Genomic DNA, 23,346 nt, shown 5'->3' with positions numbered 1-23,346 from the left:
CCCTTGGGCTCCAGAAAGGGTGGCTCTCTCGATCCCTGGGTCCTCCCACCCGAGGGTCACCTCTGCAGGCAGGCCCAGGAGCCTTCCTTCCTGGACAGGGTCCTTTCTTCCCAGAGGCCTAGAGGCTGCTGAGTGAGAGGTGAGGCCACAGGGAGGCTGCTGGCTCCTGAGCTACCCGCCTGTCATTTGAAGCCCTGGGCCCTGGGGCACACGGTGCTAAATTGGGTGCAACAGCTCAGGCATCTTTGGGCACACCTGTTGCTGAGCCCCAAGACTTGGGCTTGGAACCGGAGCAGTGCCTCTGCTCCCCCACCCCACCTCCAGCATCCCTCTCTTCCCCCCTCTTTCCTTTGCCCCCACATCCCTATCCCTCTGACCCTTCATCTAGTTCCAAGGCATCTGGAACATCAGGCCTAGATGCGGGTGTGTCTCCCTGTCCTGCTTCATCTTCTTCATTTCATTTTTCTGCCTCCCTCCTTCTTTTGGTGTATTTAGAGGGTGTGTGAGGCCCGCCCTGCTCCCCTAGGGCCTTCCCAGTGTGGACCTCTGAGCTCTGCTGTCGGGGACCCAGGGGAATGGCCCAGGGCAGGGTGAGGTGGGTGCGAGGGAGCCCAGCATCATGCAACCCCCTGCCCGTGGCCACCAGGGGCATGTGGTGGCTGGGATGCCCCGGGGTGGGTGGGAGATGAAAGGGCCTGGTCCTGTGGGCTGAGGGGCAGCCCATAGTCTGGGCCAGCTGGAGGAGCCCCTCTACAGACAGCCCTGGGTGTCACTGGCTCCTCAGACCTGTGACTAACTATAGCTTTTCATCCAGTAGGTTTGGCCTAATCATAATGGTTTTCAAAGCCAGGTGTGAGAAGAAAATATTAGAACTTCTATTTCTATGTATTTCTATCTCATCGTTTTGTCCCTCCTTTTATGGTGAAATATAGCATAATTGCCAAAAGGAGCATAAACCTATATGGATAATGTAATAAATAATTATAAAAGTGAACACCCGGGCTTCCCTGGTGGCGCAGTGATTGAGAGTCCTCCTGCCGATGCAGGGGACACGGGTTCGTGCCCCTGTCCGGGAAGATCCCACATGCCGCGGAGTGGATGGGCCTGTGAGCCATGGTCGCTGAGCCTGAGCGTCCGGAGCCTGTGCTCTGCAATGCGAGAGGCCACAACAGTGAGAGGCCCGCGTACCGCAAACAAACAAACAAACAAAAGTGAACACCCAGGTTACCACCACCCAGATGAAGAAACAGAATGTAGCCTGCATTCTGAAATCAGCTTGTGTGCCCCACCTTGGTCATAAGCCCCTCCCCCAGAGCAAACCACTATTGTGACTTTCAAGATAATCGGTTCCTTGCTTTCCTTTATCATGTAACCACCTGTACCTGCATCCTTTAGCAAGAGAGTTTAGTTTTGCCTGGTTTTGAGTTTCTAGAGCTGGAATGACACTGAACATGTTCTTTTGTCACGTTGTGAGATCCGTCCACCATTGTTGTGTGTAGCTGTGGTGTGTTCATTTTCACTGCTGTATAGTATCCCCTGTATGAACTTGTTACCATATTTGTATCCATCCCGCCACTCATGGACCTTTGGGTTGCTTTCCTTTTCTGGCTACTGTGAACAATGCCGTAAGAACATCCTGGAATTTGCTTCTTGGTACACTGGTGCATACACTTCTCCAGAGTCCATATAACCCGGAACGGAATTGCTAGAGCACAGGGTATGCAATGCGTATTTCAACTTTAGTAAATACTGTGTTAAGTGGTTGCACGCTCTGTATCCTCACTAACACTTGGTATTGGTAGACTGTTTCAGTTCCGTCCCACTGGTGAGCGTGTAACAGTATCTCATCATGGGTGTAATTTATATTTCCCTTCTCACCTTTTTTATAGATCTATTTTTGTGTATGTTTGCTCACATGCATGGTATATTAATACACTGGTATTTATAAGCAATTCCTGAGAAAAGGAACTAATATTGGGGGTGCTCAAAATTTTTTACTCACAGGGGTGAGTGATCAAGATCATTGAAAGACCACTGAAATATTGAATGCCAGGGAGGGGGCTGGTTTATAGGTTGGCGAGGGGTAGGTGGTCTTGGGACGAGATTCCCAAGTGGCACTGGCTGCCAAGGAGGCAGCTCTGCCCAGAGGGTACTGAGCCGACAGGGTACTTACCAGCACCGTCAGGCCCTCCTGCCTGGCACATCTAGGGCTCCAGCAGATAGCCTTCAATTTAGAATTGGCAGGTGCCCGACTTTCAGGTCCTTTTAGGGCCATAGTTCTCTTTGTCTCCCATGGGACATTTGGCAATGTCGGATGACATTTTTGGTTGTCACAACTCAGGGAATGCTACTGGCATCTAGTGGGTAGAGGCCAGAGACGCTGCTAAAGGGTCTAAAATGCTCAGAACAGCCCGGCAACAAAGAGTTATCCGGCCCCAAGTGTCAGCCGTGTTGAGGTTGAGAAACTCTGTTCTAGGGAAGGATCCAGGAACCTGAGATTTGCCATGACCTCGCTGTGTGGCCCTAGGGAAGTGACTAAATGCTTTGAGCCTCAGTGTCCTCATCTCAAAAGGATGGTGGCAAGTGTTGCTGCCCCCTCCCCTTCATAGGTTGTTGTCAGGACTGGGGAGAGGGTGGCTGTGTAGGCATCTTGGGGAGCATCCCGGCAAAGGGGCCCATGGCCATTGTTTCCAGGGGGTGGGGGGTTTCCAGCGCCGGCCCTGCCCCTCGACTGTGCTCCCTGTCCATCCAGTGAGCTGGAGGCATCAGGTGATGGCCGTGGGCCTCCTGCTACTCCAGGTCTCAGAGGGCTGTGGGGGAACTGCCCCGAGGGCCCCTGCCTTTTGATGAGGGCTGCAGAAATGAGGGGCTCTCTGGGGAGCCCTGGGGCCCAGGAAAAACCATTTCTGACTTTGTCCTCAGCTGGGTGGGAGTCCAAGGTTGTCTGGGGTGATAAAAGGTGCTTATCATACTCCTTATCTGAGGCCCCATTTCAAGTCCGGTGGTGAAGCGTGGGAGCCAGAGGTCATCCTTAGGGGCTTTGTACACCCAGGCCAAGCTTTGTGTCCTTCTGGAGTTTGGTATCTCAGGGAGGGCCCAGGGTTGGGTCAGAGTCTGGGTCAGAGCTCTCTGGGCCTCTTTGACCTCCCCGTTCTGAGGCTCACCTCACCCCCTGCGTCTTCAGGAGCCTTGGCGTGCCTAGTCTCCCCGCCACTACACTATCCCTTCCTGAGACATACTCTTGTGAAAGGGCCTAGTAAACTCATCCACCCTGAGGTGTAGATGACTAACGACAGCTCAGTGACTGCCTGCCTTTCTTGACAAGCCGTATCTAACTACCAGAGGTGGGAGTCCCTTAGCCACCAGAAAGAAACACTAGCGAAATGTCAAGTGTCTCAGGCTGTTAGAGAAGTGCTTCGGGGGCTGAGGAACCTCTGAAATCTCAAGTGTAGCAAGAGCATTTTCCCACAAGTGAGAATCGTATGGTGGCTCAGATCTCTCCAGAGCTTCACAGGACTGTGCTGGGTCTCAGGGTCCATTTCAAGGTGGGCCAGAGTGAGAGTGTGAATTGGGTGTCTGGAGGCCCTGGGAAGGCCAAAGGCTGAGGTCACAGGTGTGGGGTCAGTCAGGAAAGTGGGGCTTCTGGCTAAGGGGGCACACACCTCCAGGAGGGACAGGGAGGATGTGTGGGTTAGGGTCTGGCCCGCCCGGGACCTAGTAGGATTCCTGCAAATCCTTGCCCCTCTGTGCCTCTCCATCTCAGTGCAGGGGCAGCTTGGCCTGGGGCCCTGTGTGGCTCTGTGGGCAGTGGGGCTGTCATCGGCTCAGTCTGGAGTAGGGAGGGACCCTGTAGGTGGCCTGGAGCCCCGGGTCCACGAGATGGGAGCTGGGAGCCCATCGGCGTTGGGTAGGGTTGTGGGTGTGAGAGGCCTTCCGGGCGTGTGGTTCCCTCTGCACTGTGAGTAATCCTCAGCACACTTGCAGCTCCCAGGGGATTGTGCAACTTCCTCTCAGGCCAAGGTGCGGGGGGCTGGGTGAGAACCAGCCCTGGGGAAAATGAGGAAACTGGAGCCGGCACAGGGGCCAGGGGCACGGCCCTGGGCTCTGGACCCCCGAAGAGCTGAGCCTTCCTGGGAGCCTCCTTCCAGGGCGCTCCCCTCTCCAGTTACGCGGGCATATGTGCACGTGCGTGTGGCGGGGGGGTGGGGGGGGTGGGGGGATGTCTTTGGGGAGCTGAGTTAGTGGGGATGAGGTCCCGCAGGCTGCACTGGCACGTGGGTATCTTTTGAGCGGAGTCAGGGCTGGGGAAGCAGGTGGTGAAGGGAGGGGCTGGGGAGAGAGGGGATGGGATGGTGGAAAGCATGTGAAATCAGGAGAAGCAGACTGCCAGTCCCACCTCTGCGGAGCCGTGCAGCCCTGGGCAGTGTAACTACGCGCTCCCTGCTTCCTCTCCTCCTCTGCCGGGCTCGTCTGAGCCTCTGGTGAGAAGGTAATGGGCGTGATGCACTTAGCCCGGCGGCCAGGCTGCAGGAAATACGCACTGACGTCAAGACTGGGAGCAGACGCTGCCGGGCCAGCTGGGTTCAAGTCCTGGCCCTGCCGCTTTTGCAGCTCTGTGATCCTGGGGCCTCAGTCTCCTCTTCTGTAAAATGGAGATGACAGTTACAGTGCCCACCGTGTGGGTTCATTCTGAGGATTAAAAGACTTAATTCACGGAGAGAGCTCAGAACGGCACCTGGCGCAGGTTCATGTCGTACCTGCATGTGAGCATGTTTGCGTGCAAACAGCAAAACACCAGGTTCACGGAGATCATCTCTGATGGCGAGGATCTGAGTGGGGCCTGGGGATACTAATAAGAGCTCCTGTTTCCGGGCCTCACTCCACGTCAGATGCTGGGCCAAAGGCTTGACCTGTACCAGCCCCTTGGACCCTCACACTCACCCTATGAGGTGGGCGCTGTCATCATCCCCATTTCACAGATGGGGACACGGAGGCACAGAGGCATCGCGTGACTTACCAGGGCAGTGATGTCAGCGAGGAGAACAGCAGAATGGTCTGCCTTAGCCCTGCTGGACCTCCTCTGGGTTCGGCTGGAGGTGGGCGGGTGGAGAGGAGGGAGTAGGGTGTGTTGTGAGAGCGGTGGGGGCCCGCCTCACGGCCAGTCAGCTCCGGCCAGGAGCCCTGTTTTCTCTTTGTACCATTTCCAATAACATAGTCAACAAATATAAAGGATGACATTAATATAGGTAACGGCTTTTTCGTAGTGGGAGGGAGTGGACTTCCTTGGGCAGAGCTCCCTGCCAGTGGGTGGACTTTCGAGAGGAGTTGAAGGCCACTCCCCTGGGGGGCAGGACGGGGCAGGATGGTCATGAACGTGGCTCCAGATTCAGGCAGCCCTGGCTCTGACCCCTGCCCAAGCCGTTTACTCTGGGACCCTGGCCTCAGTTTCCTCACATGTAAAACTCCTCCCGGTCCCTTCCTCTTAAAGTGATCGTGAGGATGAAATGAGATCCCATAATAGAATGCTTAGCACAGGCCTGGCCGGAGTCAGTGTCCGCCACATGGATGCCTCTCTTAGGCACCTGTTACACAGAGAGTCGTGCGCCAGGCAGGGAGCGGGGCTATGCAGATATCCTGGGAGGGCCATTCTTTGAACTGTGGATCGGGGCAACTGATTGGACCCTAATCTGGCCATGAAATCAGCTTAGTGGGTCTCAATGAAAATGCAATGAAAAGGAAGTAATAAATTAAATGGAAAAGAATGACAGGAAACATCCAAGTGTATTATTGCACAGTACTGGTAAGTGTTGTTTTGTACAGCTTTTTTGGAGTTTCATGTGCATGCGTACACGCACTCCGTGTGTGCGTGCGTGTGTGTGTGTGTGTGTCCTGGGTCAAACAAAATATACTTTTCTGTGAGTCATGGTCAAAATATTTGGGGCCACCGCCTGAGAGATGATCTCCCTCCCGTGCAGTGATGTTTATGGAGCACCTGCTCAGGGTGAGACACAGCTCCACACGTGGGAGCCAGACTGGGGGGTTGGGACCCAATTCTTAGCAAGGTGGCTTGGTGAGCGGGCCCGGTGGGGGTCAGCAGACACAGAGGGCAGGGGGTGGTTAGGGAGGGCTTCCGGGGTGATGACATGCATGGGGTGGGGACAGTGAGGGGAGGCGATGCCTGGAGTGAGTGTTTGACTTGGGGTCTGGAGATAGAGAGCCCCCCAGTGGGGGCTCCCTGTCAGTGGAGGGCTGCGGGGCCAGGCCTGGCCAGAGGTGAGGGTGAGAGTTGTCTCAAGGCACTGGGTGAGGGCTGTGCACGTTTTCCCTGGCTGGGGTGGGGTGGGGTAGGGGAGGACTCAGGTTTACTGATGTTCCGCCCACCCCAAGACTTGCAGGATCTGTGGTGATGGGTGGGACTCAGGGCTCAGATACTCTCCCTCCTCCCCTTGGCCCCTGGGAGTCTCCTGAGTCTTCTCCTCCTTTGTGCTGCCCCGGCTGGCTCAGATGGGCCGGGCCTGGCCTGGGACCTGGCTCAGCCCTGTGCCCTGGTCCAGGAACCAGAAGCCTTTCTATGACTTAGATCTCTGCCCGGGCTCAGTTGGGGTCTCCGTTTCTTCATCTCTAAAGTGGGCATACAAACCCCTGAGCAGCCAGCCGTCTGGGTGGTGATGCCCACCTTGTGACCTAACAGGGATGAGCTGGCTACAGGAAGTGTGGCGAGCTCTGGGTGGGTTGTAACTGTTGGCTCTAAGGCTGGGAGGGCTGGGGCAGGTCATGAGGATATCAGCTGCCTCGCTGGAGAGCCCCCCCCACCTCCCCACCCCGTGACCTGGGGCAAGGGTGGGGAGAGGCCTGTGACCCATGGTGAGCTGGGGATACCCCCGGCTCTGAGGGGGAGGTGGCCCATTAGGGGCCCCAGGGGATGAGACCCAGATTTGGCCTGGGTCTGGGAAACCCAACCTCCAGAGCCCCCACCTACATGGGGTACCCGAGGAGCCCCAGCTTGGAGGCCTGTGATGCCAGGTGGAGGGTCTGTGTCCTTGGACTTTTGGCAGAGGTCCATTTTCAGGAAGCTGTGGGTGGCTTTGAGGCTGCCAGACCCAGAGCCCAGAGGCTCAGGCGTGAGCTCCCACAGGAGGATGTGGTATTTAAAGAGGTCACGTATATCGAGTACCTACTGTATGCCAGGCACTTCTGTATATTTGCAAATTGAACCTTCCCAGTAACCTCACGTGCAGGTCTTTTTATCATCCCGTTTTTAGGTGAGGAAACTGAGGCTCAGAATGGTCAGATCTCTCTCGCTGGCTAGTGAGTGGCAGAGCTGGGCCGAGGGCATGAGTTCTGGATTCAGGCTGCCAGGGTTGAAAGCCAGACAGTAGCACTTGCCAGCTGTGCCACCTTGGACAAAAGCCCGAACCTCTTTGCGCATGCGTTTCTTGCTCTGTGAAATGGGTATAACCGCAGTGCCCTCCTCAAAGGGTTGTTGTGAGAATTCCATGAGATTATGGAGGTCAAGTGCTCGGTACTTAGGACACCATCTCTCCTGTCTGTACCAGGGAACCATTGTGTGGCCCGGGGCCCATTCTCTGGTCGCCTTGGGTCCCAGTCTCCTCAGCTGTGTGACGCAGGGTACTGACCCCTTCCCTGCCCTTCTCAACAGAATTGCTGAGGATCAGATGGGATCCAAACCCCGGATGGGTCCTGGGGGAGGCCTTCACAGAACAGAAATGCTAGACTCTTCAGCCCCCAGAGCTACCAGGAATTTTTCAGGGTTTGGAGCTAACTGCAGGTCCCGATGTATTTTGTCTGGGCCTGCTTCAAGCTTTCATGTTTCCTGCTGGCCCGTGGAGGCATTTGAAGTGCTGACCCCAGATCTACTCCAGACTTTCTCAAGAAGTGTTCTGTGGAAGGGTTCGGTGATGAAGCAGGAGTGGGAGAGTTGAAAAAAAAAAAAATGGATTTCTTTGCTATAGGACTTGTCAGAGCCTTTGATATGCTAATATTCTTTATGCACCTCCAGTGTGTGGTCATGGTATACTTCAGGATATTTCAAAGGCCTGGTGTTCAAAGCTCCATTTTCCAGATGGAGAAACTGAGACCTAGAGTGAAGCCTAGGAAATGATTTTCCCAGATCATGCAGTTATCGCTAACAGAGCTGTGACTAGAGTCCAGGGCTCCTGACTCCATGGCCCGTGCTCTGCCCAGGACACCGGCTTCTTGCTCTTCTTCAACGTGTGTGGTCTGCTCCCTTCCTGAAGCCTCCTCACCTTTTTCTGGCCCCTTCCCTCTGCCTCCCAGCAGCGTTAGAGGGTGTCCTGTTCCTTCTGGGTGTCGCTGGAAGAGAAGCATACGGGCTCCTGGGAGATGCTTCGGGGCTGGTAGATGGCAATAAGGCTTCATCCCAGCTGAGGGGCTCCTAGCAAGTTAATTCAGTTTTCTGAGCCTCGGTCTCTTCAACTGTAGAGTGATACTCATCACCTTGTCTCTCACCTGCAGGTACTGAGGGGTTCAGCTCTGACACCTTGTGTGAATGTGCTCTGTTAATCTTCAATTCGTGTCCAGATGTCCATGAGTCTAGCAATTCTGATCATTTCGGGGTGGGGGCGATGAGGGAAGAGCATGGAAGAAATGTGGGAGCCCCTGGCCGTGGGATCTGGCTTGGTTCTGACTCCCAAGTTCCGATTTGCTCCCCACATCTGATGTCCGCCCTTTAGTATATTGCTGGCCCTCTCTGGTCTCCGTTCCCCTGGTCACCTAGGAAGTGGGCTGGTCTGGCTGACACTAGGGACCCGTTTCACAGGGGAGGGGAGGGGAGCCGGGGGCATGGTTTCCCAGTGTCCTGTGGGGAGCTGGTGTCACGATTGGGAAGGAAACTCAAGTGTCTCCGTGCCTCAGTACGGCTCCGCCTCGAGCATGGTGGTCTCCAGAATCTGCCCGCTCCTCTGATCTCCCGGCCCCTTCAGGCAGGGAGAGTGTGCGGGCGTGCCCACATCTCTGTCCACTCAGCAGTTGGGGTATAAATATCCCAGGCTCTCTGCGGGCTGCGGGGGCGCTCTGGGTGCAAGGCTGGGGGGTGGGCCAGGCTGGCTTGGGAGGTGGGAGGTGGTGGTGCCTCCCTGGCAGTGTCCTCTCCCCGAGGGCTGTTTGCCCAGGTTATTCTTAGCACTGACTCATTATAGAGACTATTTTTAATCCTGTTTCTAAGCATTGCCAACATCTGGTGCAGACAGTACTGAAGGGGGTGGGGGTGGCAGGGCGACCCTTTGGGCATTGCTGGGGACCAGAGCCTCTGGCAGGACAGCAAGGGCAGAGTCTTTGCTTCCTGCACCTGCCACTGCTTAAAACTGGGCATGCAGTAGGCGTCCTATTTGTGCTTGAATGCTGTTGGCTCCCCCACGACCTCATCCTTCCAGCGCCTGTCGGTGGAGGTGGGGAGGTGGGCTGGGGGTTACCATCCCGCTGGAGAGCATGAGCTGATGGTGCTCATCGGGTGGGCTTTCCCACGTCCATCCCTCAGGGATTCACTCGGCCTCTGACCCCTGAAGAGAAGGGCCTCCTCAGAGCAGGAGGGCAAGCCCCAAGCTGGGGCACTTGTTACAGCCACTGCTATGGGAGGAGCCGGCAGACATTATAGGGAAGGAGGCTGCTCAGTGGTGAGTGTGCAGGCTCCAGGGCCAGACTGCCTGGGCTCAAGTCCTGGCTTTGCTGCTTCCTAGCCGTGTGACGTTGGGCAAGTCATCAACCTCTCTGCGCCTCAGTTTCCTCATCTGTGAAGTTGGGGTGGGAGTGGAGTGTTGTAAGGATTCAGTAAAATAATAATGTACCAAGTGCCTACCTAGTTAAGTGCTGTATAGTAGGGAGCTGGTGGTATTGTCATTATTGCTATTGCTATTGTTACTAGTGAGAAGCTCTGTGTGTGCCCTGAGTCGGGGAGGAGGCGTCTGGGCTGTTCTCTGAGTGAGGTGGAGCTTGGCATGGGGCTCAAAGGGAGTGGTTGTACACAGGCATCATGATGGGGTGATTTCTGCCAGGCTTCCCCGAGGTGTCAAGGGCACACAGGTGGGTTGGAATGTGGGCTTTGCCCTTCACAGTTTGGGTGAGTCACTTTTCTTTCTTTTCTTCTTTTTTTTTTTTATATTCTTTTCCATTATGGTTTATCACAGGACATTGAATATAGTTCCCTGGGCTATACAGTAGGACCTTGTTGTTTATCCATCCTATATGTAATAGTTTACATCTGCTAAGGCCAAACTCCCAACCCATCCCTCCCCCACACCCCTCCCCCTTGGCAACCACAAGTCTGTTCTCTATGTCTGTGAGTCTGTTTCTGTTTCGCAGATAGGTTCATCTGTGCCATATTTTACATTCCACATATAAGTGATATTATATGGTATTTGTCTTTCTCTTTCTGCTTTACTTCACTTAGTGTGATAATCTCTAGTTGCATCCATGTTGCTGCAAATGGCATTATTTTGTTCTTTTTTATGGCTGAGTAGTATTCCATTACATATATGTACCACAGCTTCTTTATCCATTCATCTGTCAGGGGATATTTAGGTTGTCTCCATGTCTTGGCTGTTGTGAACAGTGCTGCTTTGAACCTGGGGGTGCACGTATCTTTTTGAATTACAGTTTCGTCTGGATACGTGCTCAAGAGTGGGGTGGCTGGATCCTATGGTAATTCTATTTTTAGTTTTCTGAGGAACTTCTACACTGTTTTCCATAGTGGCTGCACCAACTGACATTCCCACCCACTCACTTAACTTTTCTGAACGTCCATTTCTTTACCTTCATGACAGAGATGATACTACGTAGGCCATAGAGTTATGATGGAAAATAAAGCATTTGATGTTCGTGGAGCATTTTACCCAGTGCTGGGCACACGGTAGGACCTGAATCCATGAGACTTTCTTCCGTTTGTTTTTTGCTGTGTCCCTTTCCCATGTGACACATAGGGTGCCCTGGGTCTGGAAGGTTTGGACGGGGGGGGGGCTGGGGTCCTAGCTCTCAGTGAGCTATGTGATCCACACTCAAAGCTTCCCCTGGTCTTCTGTAACACCAAGAGGCCAGAGAAAACTCTGGTTTTCAGACCCTTTCTCAGAACCCCTGGGGGTGCCTCGGGGAAGGACTAGGAGAACAGGGTGGTGGGGGGAGAGGCCCCCAGTTGGAGGCCAGGTGGTCTGGCCCTTCCCCCTCCCCACAAAGCTGCTTCATTCTCATGTTTTACTATCAAGTTTCCAGGTAAAATTTGTCTGAAAATGGGGTTCTGCTGTTGAAAACAGCCTGGGAATCTCTGGTGGGTGACTTCCCAGGCTCCTGTCGTCGGACGTCTGTGCCCTCCTCGTGGCAGTGACTCTGGGAGGTGACCTGTGCGTGGGCACTGTTGCCCAGAGGGTGCTGGCACTCCCCGAGGGGCGTGGGGGCAGGGAGGGGGCTTCCAGGCTGCTCCTGGGGGAGAGGTTTGAGCGCTGCCCTGGCCTCGCTGACTGTGGGACGTGGGTGCCCTGAAGACATACTCAGCCCCACAAGCAAAATCTCACAGGCAGGAGCGAGGGCTGAGATTGGGCAGAAAGGCGCGTGCCACAGCGCAGGTACATTTGTAGTGAATGCTCAAGAAATATTTGAAAGGAATGAATGAAGGGGCACCAGCACAGCATCCCAGGGCAGCGGTACCTCTGAGAGGGTGGCAGATCCCCACTCTTCCCCTTCCTCCTTGCCCTGCACTCCCCCTTCCCTTTCTTCTGCTTTGCTTGACCAGCCTTAAGCTACCCCAGCCCTGGGGGCAGGCTCGGCCTCGCTCATAAACTTGAGCAAAGACACTTCCTCAGCCTGAGCCTCAGTTCGTTCACCAGTGAAATGAGGATGATGGGCTTGGCTTGGGAGGCCTGCTCCGGTGTCGTGACCTCTGTTCTCAGGGCAGGTCACATGCACACCGGGGGAAGGCCAGCCCCCATCACCAGGCAGGGCCCTCGGGTTCCAAGATGAGGCTGGGGATGCCGCGGGGCTCCGACTGGGGCCTCCCACTGGGGCCTCCAGGGTGTGATGTGCCTGGGCCATGGCTGGGGTGGGGATGTGGGGGGCTGTGGGTGTGAGAGGAAGGGTGGGCAACCTACCATGTCCGCTGGGCCGGGGCCGCCACCATGACTTTTGTGTGTGACCCTCTGCGAGTGTGGGTGGCCGCCAGTAGGGACACATTTGTGTCCTTGTGAGTGGGTGTGAAAGGGTGTGTGAATCCAGCCGGCCAGGGAGCGAGGGCACTTATCTCCTGTTGCTGGGAGCTTCCTGGGCTCTGAAGAGAATGGAAAGTGATTCATGCAAAGGGGCCCCTCCCCAGTTCCCCACTTTAGCCACGACCTGAGGTATAGGGTGGCCTGGCTTCCTCCTTTGCCCCCACTCACCAGAGGCCCATGGCCCCCTCCTCCTTCACCTCAGACCCTGTATCTCACTCTGGGGTAGGGGGCTGCCCGGACCTGCAGTCTGACCCTCCTCTCAGTGGCATTTGGGGCGGGGGCGTGGTCCATGCCTGCAGCTCTAGAAGGCAGTGCGCCCCCAAGCCCGGCACAGCTAAGCCCCTGCGGCAGAAGAAGTGGCCTTCAGAGGCCCAGCCTGGGACGCCGTGGTCACCACCCCACACCAGCCGAGTGGTTTTCCAGCCAGAGGAGACCTGCGGGGAGGGGTGAGGAGAGGCTCCACCTGCCCACCGTCTCCCCGGCTCCGGCCATCCTGGCTGCAGCCACTGCCTGTGACTCATTCCCCCGGGGACTGAGCCGGCTCCTCTCCTGGGGCACCGGCCCAGGCTCAGAAAGTTGGGGAGGGAGGAGTGAGGCCCTCTGCGCGGGGAGGGGTCGCAGCAGACCTCTCTGGTGTCCTCTGGCCTCTGCAGACTTCACCTTCCCTTTGCCGCAGCCCCAGATTACATAATGGGGCCCAAATGCCTCACAAGTGAGCGGCCCAGCCTGGCAGCTGGACTCAGGAGTCCCTATTCCCCAGTGCCCGCCACCAGCGCACGTCCCCATTCCAGTGCCCGGCTCGCTGGGGGAGTGGGTGGTGCCTCCCACAACCCCCCCCCCCACTGTGAGGGGGGGCGCTGGGCAGCCTGGGAGGGGGTGGGGAGGCCCTCTCCAGGGAAATGAATTCCTGGCCTGGCCCCAGATGCCGGCCTGCCCAGCTCTGCTCCGGGCTAACGCTGGGTGCACACACAGCCCCATTGTACGCCTGGGCCCTGTGCCCGCCATGGGCCTGGCACCAGCTCCATCAACAGCAGTGGCTCCGTCAGCTCCTCAGCACCCCCTGCCAGGGCCCGAGCCACTGGGCCCCCGGGGAGGAGGAGGGAGGGCTGGCGATTAGGCTGTGAGTGAGGGTGCCCCGAGCTGAGGCGCCCTGAGGAGCCAAAGGCATACATTTGTTTCTTTGTCAACTGTGGATACAGGGCAGGGAGCACTGTCCCCCATTCACATGGGGCATCAAGACCCCGAGAGGCTGCAGTAGCCTGCCCAAGGGCACACAGCTAGCAAGGGATGGAGCCGGGGTTCGAGCTCAGGCAACCTTGGTCCAGAGTCTTTTCTGCACCCCTTACTGTGCTACATACCCAGTCTCCAGGTCAGGGCTGGGGGAAAGGCAGTGATCCTTCTTTCCCCAGACCAACGTTGAGGAGCTAGGCAGGCTACTTTCTGGAAAGTACATGTCCCCAGGGTGGAAGGGGACCCTGGAATAGTAGGGTCTGGAGCCGTGTGCTCGTGAGAAGCGTGGTGGTTTTCAAGGATGATACTGGTGGCTGGACAGGCAGAGCAAGTCTCCAGAGTCGGAAGGCGGCTCTGTGCCTCAGTTTCCCTGCCCCACCGGCACTGAACATCCCCTGTGCTTCTTGGCAGGGCGTAAGAATGTAGAGGTGAGGTGTGGCCAGGGCTGAGACCTGGACCCTCATCTCCTTTTCCTATGCTCCATAGGCTGGCTGGGAAGTTCCCTTTTCCCAACCTAGACCAAGGCCTCCTGTTGCTTCTATTCTTAGAGTCTGTCCTGAGCTGCCCCATCTCCTCAGGTTTCCCAGCCTGAAGGGGCCTCTGAGGCCAGAGAGCCTGCCAAGGGGGCAGCCTAGCTCTAGGCTGCGAGGGGGTCCCATCTCTGCCTAGTGCCCAGGCCCCTCAGGCCAGGCTGGAGGGTGCCCAGAATCAACTTCCATGGGTCTCAGCTTATCCACTCATGACCTCCGACCCCATGGGTTTGGGCAGAGCTGAAGCGCCTCCCTTCTTCTCGGCCCAGCCTCCTTGTCCCCTGCCCATCGCGGGCACGAGGCCTGGCTCCCCCTTGGTGACACCTCAGCCCTCTCAGCAAATGGACAGGGCAGTTTGCAGGGACCACACGGTTGTGCAGTGCCAGGGCTGGGCCTTGGGGACAGGTGGGGAAGAGAGAGGCTGGAAAGGGACACCAAGGCCAGCTCCCTTCTCACCCCACTCTGGAGTCTTGTCTGCTTTCCCAGTCTGCTTGGGCTCAGCTTACTCTGATTATGCTGTCCCCCAAGACAGCCAACACATCTTCATCCAAGGCCACAGCAGGGCACGTCAAACCCAGAAGGGCCATGTCTGAGTGCCTTCTCCCTGGGAGATGCCAAGAAAGAGAACGCCTGGGGACGGCCCTCAGGGAGTTTCTACTACAGCTGAGAAAACTAGGCAGAGTAACTTCTCTGTGCCTCAGTTTCTCATTTATAAAATGGGTACACTAATATTTCCTACTTCCCAGTGTTGTTGAGAAGGGCAGATGAATTAAGACATGGCAAATCCCTTAGGAACAGTTCTTGACAAATGGTAAGTGCTCAGTTCAGGTTTATTGGTAGTAGTCATAGTGGTAGTAGTCATTCTAGTAGAAGAAGTACAATATATGATGTCAGGTAATGCTGTTTTTTCCAAACTAGGTTGTGCGTACCGGTGAGGACAGGGACTGTCTTACTCATCTCTGTATCTTGGCGTCGGGCACAGAGCCTGGCTTGGAGCAGATTAAGTAATTGTTTTCAAATGGTTATCAGAGGACGGTAGAGTCAGGGTGGGCTGCCTGGAAGAGGTGGCCCTAGAGTAGGGCTTCCTGAGATGCACAGGCATTAGACAATCTGTGGATGGAGGATGGGGCAGGGGGTACATCTGGAGGCGTCGATTGTGTTGGGGAGAGAGTGAGAAAACCCCCTGAGCCCAGGACTTGGTGAGGACAGGGGGATCCTGGATGCCTTAAAGGCCCATCTAGGGAGTACGACTTTATCTGGTGGACAGTGGGGAGCCACTGGGGGTGATGAAGCAGGGGGATGATCTTTCTTTGTTGCTTAGTCCATTTTGTTTTGTCCAAGTGTTCTTCACTTCTCCAAAGACAATAAACCCTCTCTCTGCTCTTCAGTCCCTTCTCTCCAATCCCTATGCACCCCCAGCCCACATATCCACGCTCCGTTCTTGGCCTTCTCTGCTCAGCTGTACCGGCCTGCTCCCCCTGCCTGCTCTTGTCCCCTTCCTCTCCCTGGCCCCTGACCCATCTTCCCTGGGATTGGGGTTGGCTGGACTTGGACTTGAGGGGAGAGGGATACAGGCATGGTGTGACCACATGGTAGGAACCCGTGTGATGGTGACCAAGCCAGGACACCCTGTTCTGACATAGCCCGCTACCCGCTTCAGGGAATGACCCACCCCCACCCCCAGCCAAAAGTGTGGCTAAGGCTCCTTAGGAAGAATTTACTTAGCATTTGTCAACCTGATGAATGGAGATACAGATTTCTCTAACAGATAAATTAGAGAGTGATGGGCCTTCATTTTCCTGTTATTAAATTTAGCCTAAAAGGATATTGAACTGCATGGGAACCAGACTGTAGAAAACTACTGTGTCTCTTCTGTCTCCTTTCAAACATCCATCCATGTATCTATCCATTATATCCATCCATCCATCCATCCATCCATCACTTCATGCATTATGTCCATCCATGCATCCATCCATCCATCCATCTGTCCATCATATCCATCCGTCTATCCATCCATCATACCCATTCATCCATCTGTCTGTCCATCACTTCATTTATTATATTCATCCATGCATCCATCCATGCATCTACCAGATATTTACTGAGCACCAAATTAGATGCTTTACGTTTAATCCTTATAGAAACTCTCCAAGATGGACACTAGCGTCATTTTGTACCTGAGGATACTAGGATGCTGTGGAGTTAAGTAAGTTGCTGAAGGTTACGCAGCCAGTAAGTGATCTGGGATTCAGCTCTACCTGCTTCAAAACACATGTTCATAGTGTGGGATCAGATGGCCTCCCTGGGTGTCCCCAGGGCCTCGTTCTGAGCGTGGAACATAACAGCTTTGCTATTGAATGAACGGACGGGCACGCTCAGGTTCTGGAACGCTGGAGTTCCACAGTTCCATCCTAGGAGCAGCCTGGGGTGGGAGGCTATTCTGGGCTTCCAGCTGCACTGGCGTTTGCTACTGGTAACCTAGTGTTGCCATTGCTGCCCCTGTAGTGGAGGCTTCTTGATCACGTCACTTGCAACCCAGCACGTGCCTGTTTCTTCTCTTCATCAGGCTAGCTCTGCTTCTGAGGACAGTCCTGTCTTCCACAGGTAGGAAAGTTCTAGGTGTGTGCTTGGCCACTGCATTCAGCCCCACCAGTCTCCCCCAGCAACTGGGCTCTTGGGCACCTGTCTCCCAGTTTGTCCATAGGACACCCAGCCCCCATTTTACTCTGCCCCCTTTATCGGCCTTTCTTTCTAAGCTGTGGAGTTAGCTGCACAGTTTCAGGTTGAAACTGCCTCCTCGGGCCCCATTGGCCGAGACAGGGCTGTGAGTGCAGGCAGTCTACTTGGGAAGTGACCCCAGGAAGCATGGCTAGTGGAGCAGGCTGAGTGAGACACAGAGGGGAAGGAAGCCAGTGAGACGTGTGTTCGGGAGCAGGTGACCGCTGTGGGCACCAGGCTGTCTCAGTGCGGATCTCTGGAGAACGTGCTTTAGAGCTTCCCAGTCGCGGGATGGGGTGAGGGAATTGGGGGTTCATTACTGGCTCCCCCTGGTCTTTGGCCAGGGGAGGGCGGGTGCTGCCTCCATTGGCTCTGGCACAGATGCGTGCAGGTGCTAGCAGTCGGAGGTGCTCAGGTGGGCAGGAGGGACTGGGAGTGTCCAGGGGCCCCGACAGCCTCTGCCGCGCTCACCGAACCCAGGTGTGGTGGCCCGGCCAGTCCCTTGGAGTGTGCCTCTGGCCAAACCCCCTTCCTACAGCCCTCCTCTCTCCATGCCCACGAAGCTGCCACTCCACCCCACGCCCGCCACTCTACCCCAGGCAGACCCTTCCCACTGGGGCCAGTCACCGGTACCACATTCATTACATTCAGCAGATACTTAAGGAGCACCTACTATGTGCCGGGTGCCACCATAAGAGGAGGAAGCTGCCAGGATCCCTCTAGATGCTCACAGCAGAGGAAAGGGATCCAGCGTGAAGGAGGTCCTTCCCATTGGTCCGCCAGACGCGGCAGCCCTTTCCGCCCATCTCTGAGCTCTACGTTCTCTCCTAGAGGGCGGGGCCAACAGGCTGGGGGCGGGGCCGACAGACTGGGTGGCCACAGAGCTTGGGCCACCTTTGAGTCACCTCCCGGCTCTGTCGAGGCTGTGATTGTAGCGGTTTTTCTGACTTCCTTTTCCTGTCTCTCGCTGCCCCTGCCTCTTCCCTCATGGGGCCACTAGCCCCATGGCTGCCACGTGGCTGCCTTCTTCAGTCGGGAACTGAGCCTTCTAGCGCCCTCCCTCCGAGTCTCTATGGGGAACAGGATGCAATTCACGGTGCAATGGCAGGGGGGCGGGGGGGGTGAGTTTATTCATGGGCACCCTTCTTTGTCCCTGGTGAAAGCCCTGCCTGGTGCCTGCTTCCTGAAGAGGGGCCTCCTCCTTCTTGACTCCTGCCCCCACGCCTCAGACTGCACTCCCACTACTTTCTCCTGCCTTGTAGGGCCCCGGGAGGGGGCAGAGTTAAGAAAGGGAGGTGGTGTGTAGGTAAGGCCGCCTGCTGTAGGGGCAGGGGAGGGCAGGCAACAGGGCTGGGGCAGGTGCCTGGCCTGGCGGGAGCACACACAACACATGCTCCAAACTCCGTATTGGGCCACAGGCAGGACTGCCAAGTCCCAGTCCCTTTGACTCATCTCTCCAGCCGCCACCCACAGACTTTCCCCTTGATGTTTTCGCTTCCAAACCAGGTTTGGTCAGGGCGCGTGTGCCAGGGCGGCGGGGGCAGAAGTGTGTTGACCTGGGCTGGCCAAGCTCATTCCCTCTGACATTCTCCTCCTACTTACCCGTGGCATCTATTTCCCACCCCGTGGGCAGGGCCAGCGCTGGCAGAGCAAACGTCAGTCAATCGTGTACCTGCCCCACTTGGATAGAAAGATGGCTGTACTTATTCGGGGCAGGCGTGTCGGTGTGAGGGCTGGGAGGACATCGGAGACATTCGCGCGAGGTCAGAAAGGGGGCACTTACGGTGAGGCTTTCGGTTTGTCTCAGGACAGAGCTTAAGCATCTTTGATCGGGGGAGGAGGAGAAGTTGCAGCTGCAGGTCGGCTGCCCGAGTCTTACCCCCATGGGGGAAGCTGGGGAGACAGAAGGACACAGGTTGGGGGAGACGGTGAGTGGGGAGAGCAGAGTGACTGATGCTCCTCCCCCACCCAACACCACAAAAGCCAGGGCGCTGGGTTCCTCTCCCTGCCCGGCAAAGGGCAAGTGCTTCTTGTGGCGTTTCAGGACAGCAAAAGGGGTGGGTGGGCTGCTGTGTACGTTTTGTGAGTGAGACCACCATAGGGTTCATCTCATACCTGTGTGTGTTGGGGGGGCCAGATGGGGCAAGTGGAGGCGGCTCCCTCACTCCAGGTGCCTGGGGTGGGGGGTCATTGCTGTACAAGGTCATTTCTTTTGTTGCGGGGAGAGGTCTCCTCTGGCTTCCAGAGGGAGATGGGGTAGAGGTGTCAGCCGGGTACCTGGGCAGGGCAACCGAGAAGCTGAGTTCTGGGTCTGGGGTGGCTGCCACTGGGGAAGTCCTGGGCTGAGCGAGGGCTAGGCAAGGACCCAGGCAAGGGACCCCTGGATTTTGTGCCCCAACGGACCATTCCCAGAAGCCCAGCTCACACCGGGATGGGGCTGGGGAGGAGGCCCAGCCACCGGGTGGGTGCGGGTGGCAAGGGGAGTCAGTCTGTGATTGTCCAGTGGCCCCTGCCTGCTCCGGCTGCCCTGTCCTGCCCCCACCGGGCATGAGTCAGACCGAAAGCAGAAGCTGGCAGACATTGCGCAGGGTGAAGTGAGGCAGAACCAGCAGTGCTATTTTGGAACCTGGTTAATTCCCCCTTCTGTCCCCCAGCGCTCATCACTCAGGGCTCCCCCCACCTCCTTGTCACCAGCTCTTTGCCTTCCTCGAGGGGACTGTTGGGGCGAGACTTGATGTCCCCTGGCACATATGTCGGGGGGTGGGTGTGTTGCTTAAAGCTCCTCTGCTTGCTGGACCCCTCCTGCCTGGCCAAGATTTGCTGGCTTCTCTGGAACCGGCCTTCTGGGGTGTTGGGAGGGCAGGGTGCCCCCTCCTGGTGGGAGCTAGCAGACCGGGTGAAGGATGGTCGGTGGCTGCCCCTCCTCCGCTGCTCTCAGGCCAGCTGTCAGCTGCCTCTCCCAGGGCTGTGAGCTGACAAGGGCTTCAGGTGGGAGCCTCTCCCGGCAGTGACTCTTACAGGTTTGGGAGGGATTTCCAGACCCGGAGGGGAGGTATTTTGGGGCCAAGGGCCTTTCCAGAACCCGTGACCTCACGCACCCTGCAGCAGCCCCCACTGACCCCCTAGTCAATGGTTCTTTCTTGGGCATCTAGGCCTGCTTGAGGCCCCACATTTTAGGATTTCTTTGGAGCCCGTGTGAGCCTGGGGGCCCCTGGCCGTCCAGCCCGAGGAGGTGACAGAGGTCAGTGGGTGTGTGTTTCTGAGCTGAAGATGAGGGTGTATAGGTGAGAGTGTTACCCACCCGTGGGCCGGGGGGATGGGGGTCCCTGCCACTCCTGAAGCTGTGTGGTCAGGGAGAGGGTGGGCTTTGCTATGCTCGCGTGATTGTGTGCGTGGGAGATGGGTGCGGCCTCTATCCGCAGTGTGTTGCCGCCTCTCGGGGGGGCCCTGAGGTCAGCGCTCCACCCGGCTATTTACGCCCCAGCAACCTGGGGTGGTGGGTTTCATGCACTGGGGCGGGGGACTGTCAGCAGGCATGTTGCAGGTGACCAATTAGAATGTGGGTCCCTCTTAAGCTCAGGTGAGCAGGACTTGGGTTTCTTGTCACTCAGCTGGGTTTGGGGCTTAGGCGGGGTGGGGAGGGGCAGAGCAGTGTTGGGGGAAGAGTGGTCTCCCAGGCCCGCTGCAGGGCCCCAGAGTCTCCCACGCCTCACGCACAGCGTGCAGACACAGCCTGTCCTCGAGGTTGTCTGCTCTCTGCTGGAGCTGTTCTCCGGGCTGAGTCCTGGGGTGGTGTGTGTGTGTTTAGGAGATGCTTGAGCGTGTGTGAGTAGGTGTGTCTCACACGGCCTGTCTGGGTTGCTTTCCCACTGGGAACCATATCAGCTTCCAGTCGGTTCCTGCAGACTGTTTCCCCTCCTGCCCGAGCCAGAGCCCCAGCACCGAGTAAGCCCGAGTCCAGAGATGGCCTGGAGCCCTGCATTCCCGCCTCCACCTTGGCTCCTAGGCCTGCCTGAGAGTTTGGGTTGTTTGCTCAGGTTCACCGTGCTGCTCAGAAGGCCTGTGCCTGTCCCTTCAAGGATCTCTCTCCACCTCCCAGCTCTCCCCTCCCACCCGTCACACCTGGAGCCAGCCCGTGATCAAGCCCCCAGGAGGCAGCAAGTCAAGTGACTTTAACGTGCCCACAGATGTCCTAGGAGCCCATGTTAAAGTGCAGATTCTGACTCAGTAGGTCTCGGCTGGGGCCTGAGCGTCTGCATTTCTAACCAGCTCTCGGGGATGTGATGCCTGTGGCTCTTGCTTTGAGTGGTGAAGCCTTAAATGGCCCTCTTCCATCCAAACTCCATCCAGATGGACTCTGCTCATCCAGCCAGGGAACTAACCCTCAGGGGCCACCCCCTAGGTGCACTTCAGCTCCTTTGATCCCCTCACCTATTCTGAAGGAGGTGGCATTACTGCCATCCTGTTTTACAGATGGGGAAACTGAGGCTCTGAGAGGTTGAGTACCTGTCCCAGGTCACACAGCTGGAAAGTGGCAAAACCAGACTTGAACTCTGGTCTGTCAGGTCCAGAGCATATGAGCATTCCACTAAACCCAGCCATCTTCCGGGGAGCGGACTCAGAAGGCTGAGATGCAGCCAGGGGGGGTGGGTGAGGGGTGGGACCGCAGCTGCAGGGAACATCCAGCCCCACCTGCCTAGCCCGGGGCCCCTCCGCTGATGGGCTTACGACTCCCTACCTGCCTCCTCAGGCCCTTTCTGGACTGACTCCCCGCCTGGGCACCCAGCCTGCTGCCGTGCCCCTGTGCACTCACCTGTGTCTGCGGAGGTTGTGTATGCAGACCAGGCTCCCCAGCTCCACTGCCTACCAACGTGCAACCTTGGGCAAGTTGTCAGCCTCTCTGCCCCAGTTGTCCCCTTGTGAAGTGGGGGATATACTACTACTTCCCCAGTAGTATGTGCTCGGAGGATTACATCAGTAACATGTATCAACTCAGAACCGCGCCTGGTGCATAGGAATCGCTCAGTGCCAGTAGCAACAAACGCCTGCTGGTTTGTTCCCGGAGACCATAGGCCACCTTCTGCGAATGTAACGCAGTTGTCAGGGCTCCTAGGTGTTTTTCTTCCTTCTTTCTCCCCTGCAGTCTTCCAAAGCCTTCTTTTATTAGGCAAAGCCTGGGTACTTCAGTTTTAAAGAGGTTGTTTTTGAAGTCCTCAGAGGCAGATTAAATTCTTAAAAAGGAAGCCAAGCAGTAGGAGTTCATTGCAGTGGACAAGCAGACATTGGACAGGCCTTCGCAGCAGGGAGGAAGCAGAGGAAGCCCCCAAGGGCGGGGGTTAGGAGCCAGGCGCCCGGCCTGGGGCAGCTCAGGTTTGGAAGCCAGAAGCCTCTCCGTGTGCCGGCTGCCCGCTCCTCGCTGCCCCTGGGCTGCATCCTCCTCTTCTGAGGAGATGGACGATCGAAGACTGGGTCTCCAATGCTGCCACAGCTCTGGAGAGGGAGCTCCTGAGTGTTGGAAAGCAGCGCCCGGCTCTCCCTGTCACGGGCCTGTAGGCTGGCTCCCCGGCCACCCGGCCCCAGACCCATCCATGCTGCCCGAACCCTGCACCTTCCTGGACAGAGCAGGAAGGGGGCCACCACGGCCCTTCCAGCCTCCTCACGTGATCAACCAGGGGTCCAACTGGGAGAGGGGGCAGGACGTGTCTGAGGTCACACAGCTGGGTCGTGATATAGCCAGACGCGGTTTTTCGATCCCACTCTGCCCTTTCGGAACAGACTCATTCCAGAGGGTCCGAACTCCCGGGCCCCAGATCCATGATGGTACACGGTGACCAATCAGGCGGAGCCTTGGGACTCATCTTCCCTGGTGGGGGTATCGGTGACCTTATGGGTGGACCTAGCATCCACCGAAACTTAGCTGAGCTTCCCTCAGCAGGGGGATGGGATCAGGTGGGCTGGGGTGGGCGGGGGAGGTCACATGGGGCCTGAAGCCCTCGGAGACCCGTCTGGAAATCCTCCCCTTGCTCTCCAGGCCCCTTTCCTGTCTGGGGTGCCATCTGTGGCTGTACTCCCCACCCTGCCCCTCCCTCTGCACGTCCAGCTCTGCTGCCGTCCAGTGCCAGATCTCTGGTCCATGTAATCGCATTTCTGTCCAGCCAGTTTGATATAATTTCCCCCTGAGGCCCTCGTGTGGCCACGTTACCGCCTCAGTGAGGTCCAGATATATGGGCTCCTGAGCCCTGGGCCTGGACTGTCTTGGCTGTTCGGCAAGAGGAGAGCCTGCAGGTGGGCGGGGCCTGGCCTGTGTTCTGGGCATCCCGGAGGGCCGAGGGGTGTGCAGGCCTCTCTGGGACCCTCTGGAGGGTTCACTGAGGGCAACGCGGGGTGAGGGGGTGAGGCAGGGCTGGGAGTTTACGGGAACAATAATCCATCTATTTACGGGGATCTTCCCTGTGGACCCCTGGTTACCTCATGGGACTGGAGCTGGTGGTGGTCGCACACCTGAGGGAGACCTGGGCTGGCCTGGAACACTTCACTATGCTCTTGCAGTGTGGCCTTGCACAGGGCCCTTAACCTTTCTGAGTCTTGGTTTTCTCATCTGCAGAGGTTCTGTTTGTCCCGTGAAGTGTCTGTGGGGG

At 56.9% G+C, this 23,346-nt stretch overlaps 1 protein-coding gene across 3 annotated transcripts in view; it reads left to right on the top strand.

The window, feature by feature from the left end:
• Nucleotides 1-23,346, top strand: part of TFEB (transcription factor EB) — a 46,597-nt gene that overhangs the window by 6,809 nt on the left and 16,442 nt on the right. The window contains exon 1 of one of the 3 annotated variants that reach the window (XM_049715591.1): nt 17,858-18,471. The exons of 1 other annotated variant lie outside the window; for it this stretch is intronic. The gene's annotated coding sequence lies outside the window, so the exon portion shown is untranslated. Of the gene's footprint in view, nt 1-17,857; nt 18,472-18,505; nt 18,637-23,346 lie in introns of those variants that run through there. One more of the 3 variants, XM_049715593.1, reaches the window with a different exon arrangement.

The sequence above is a fragment of the Orcinus orca genome, chromosome 10, assembly GCF_937001465.1.
Source record: "Orcinus orca chromosome 10, mOrcOrc1.1, whole genome shotgun sequence".
Lineage (NCBI taxonomy): Eukaryota > Metazoa > Chordata > Mammalia > Artiodactyla > Delphinidae > Orcinus > Orcinus orca.
This window is presented reverse-complemented; position numbering and strand designations above follow the sequence as displayed.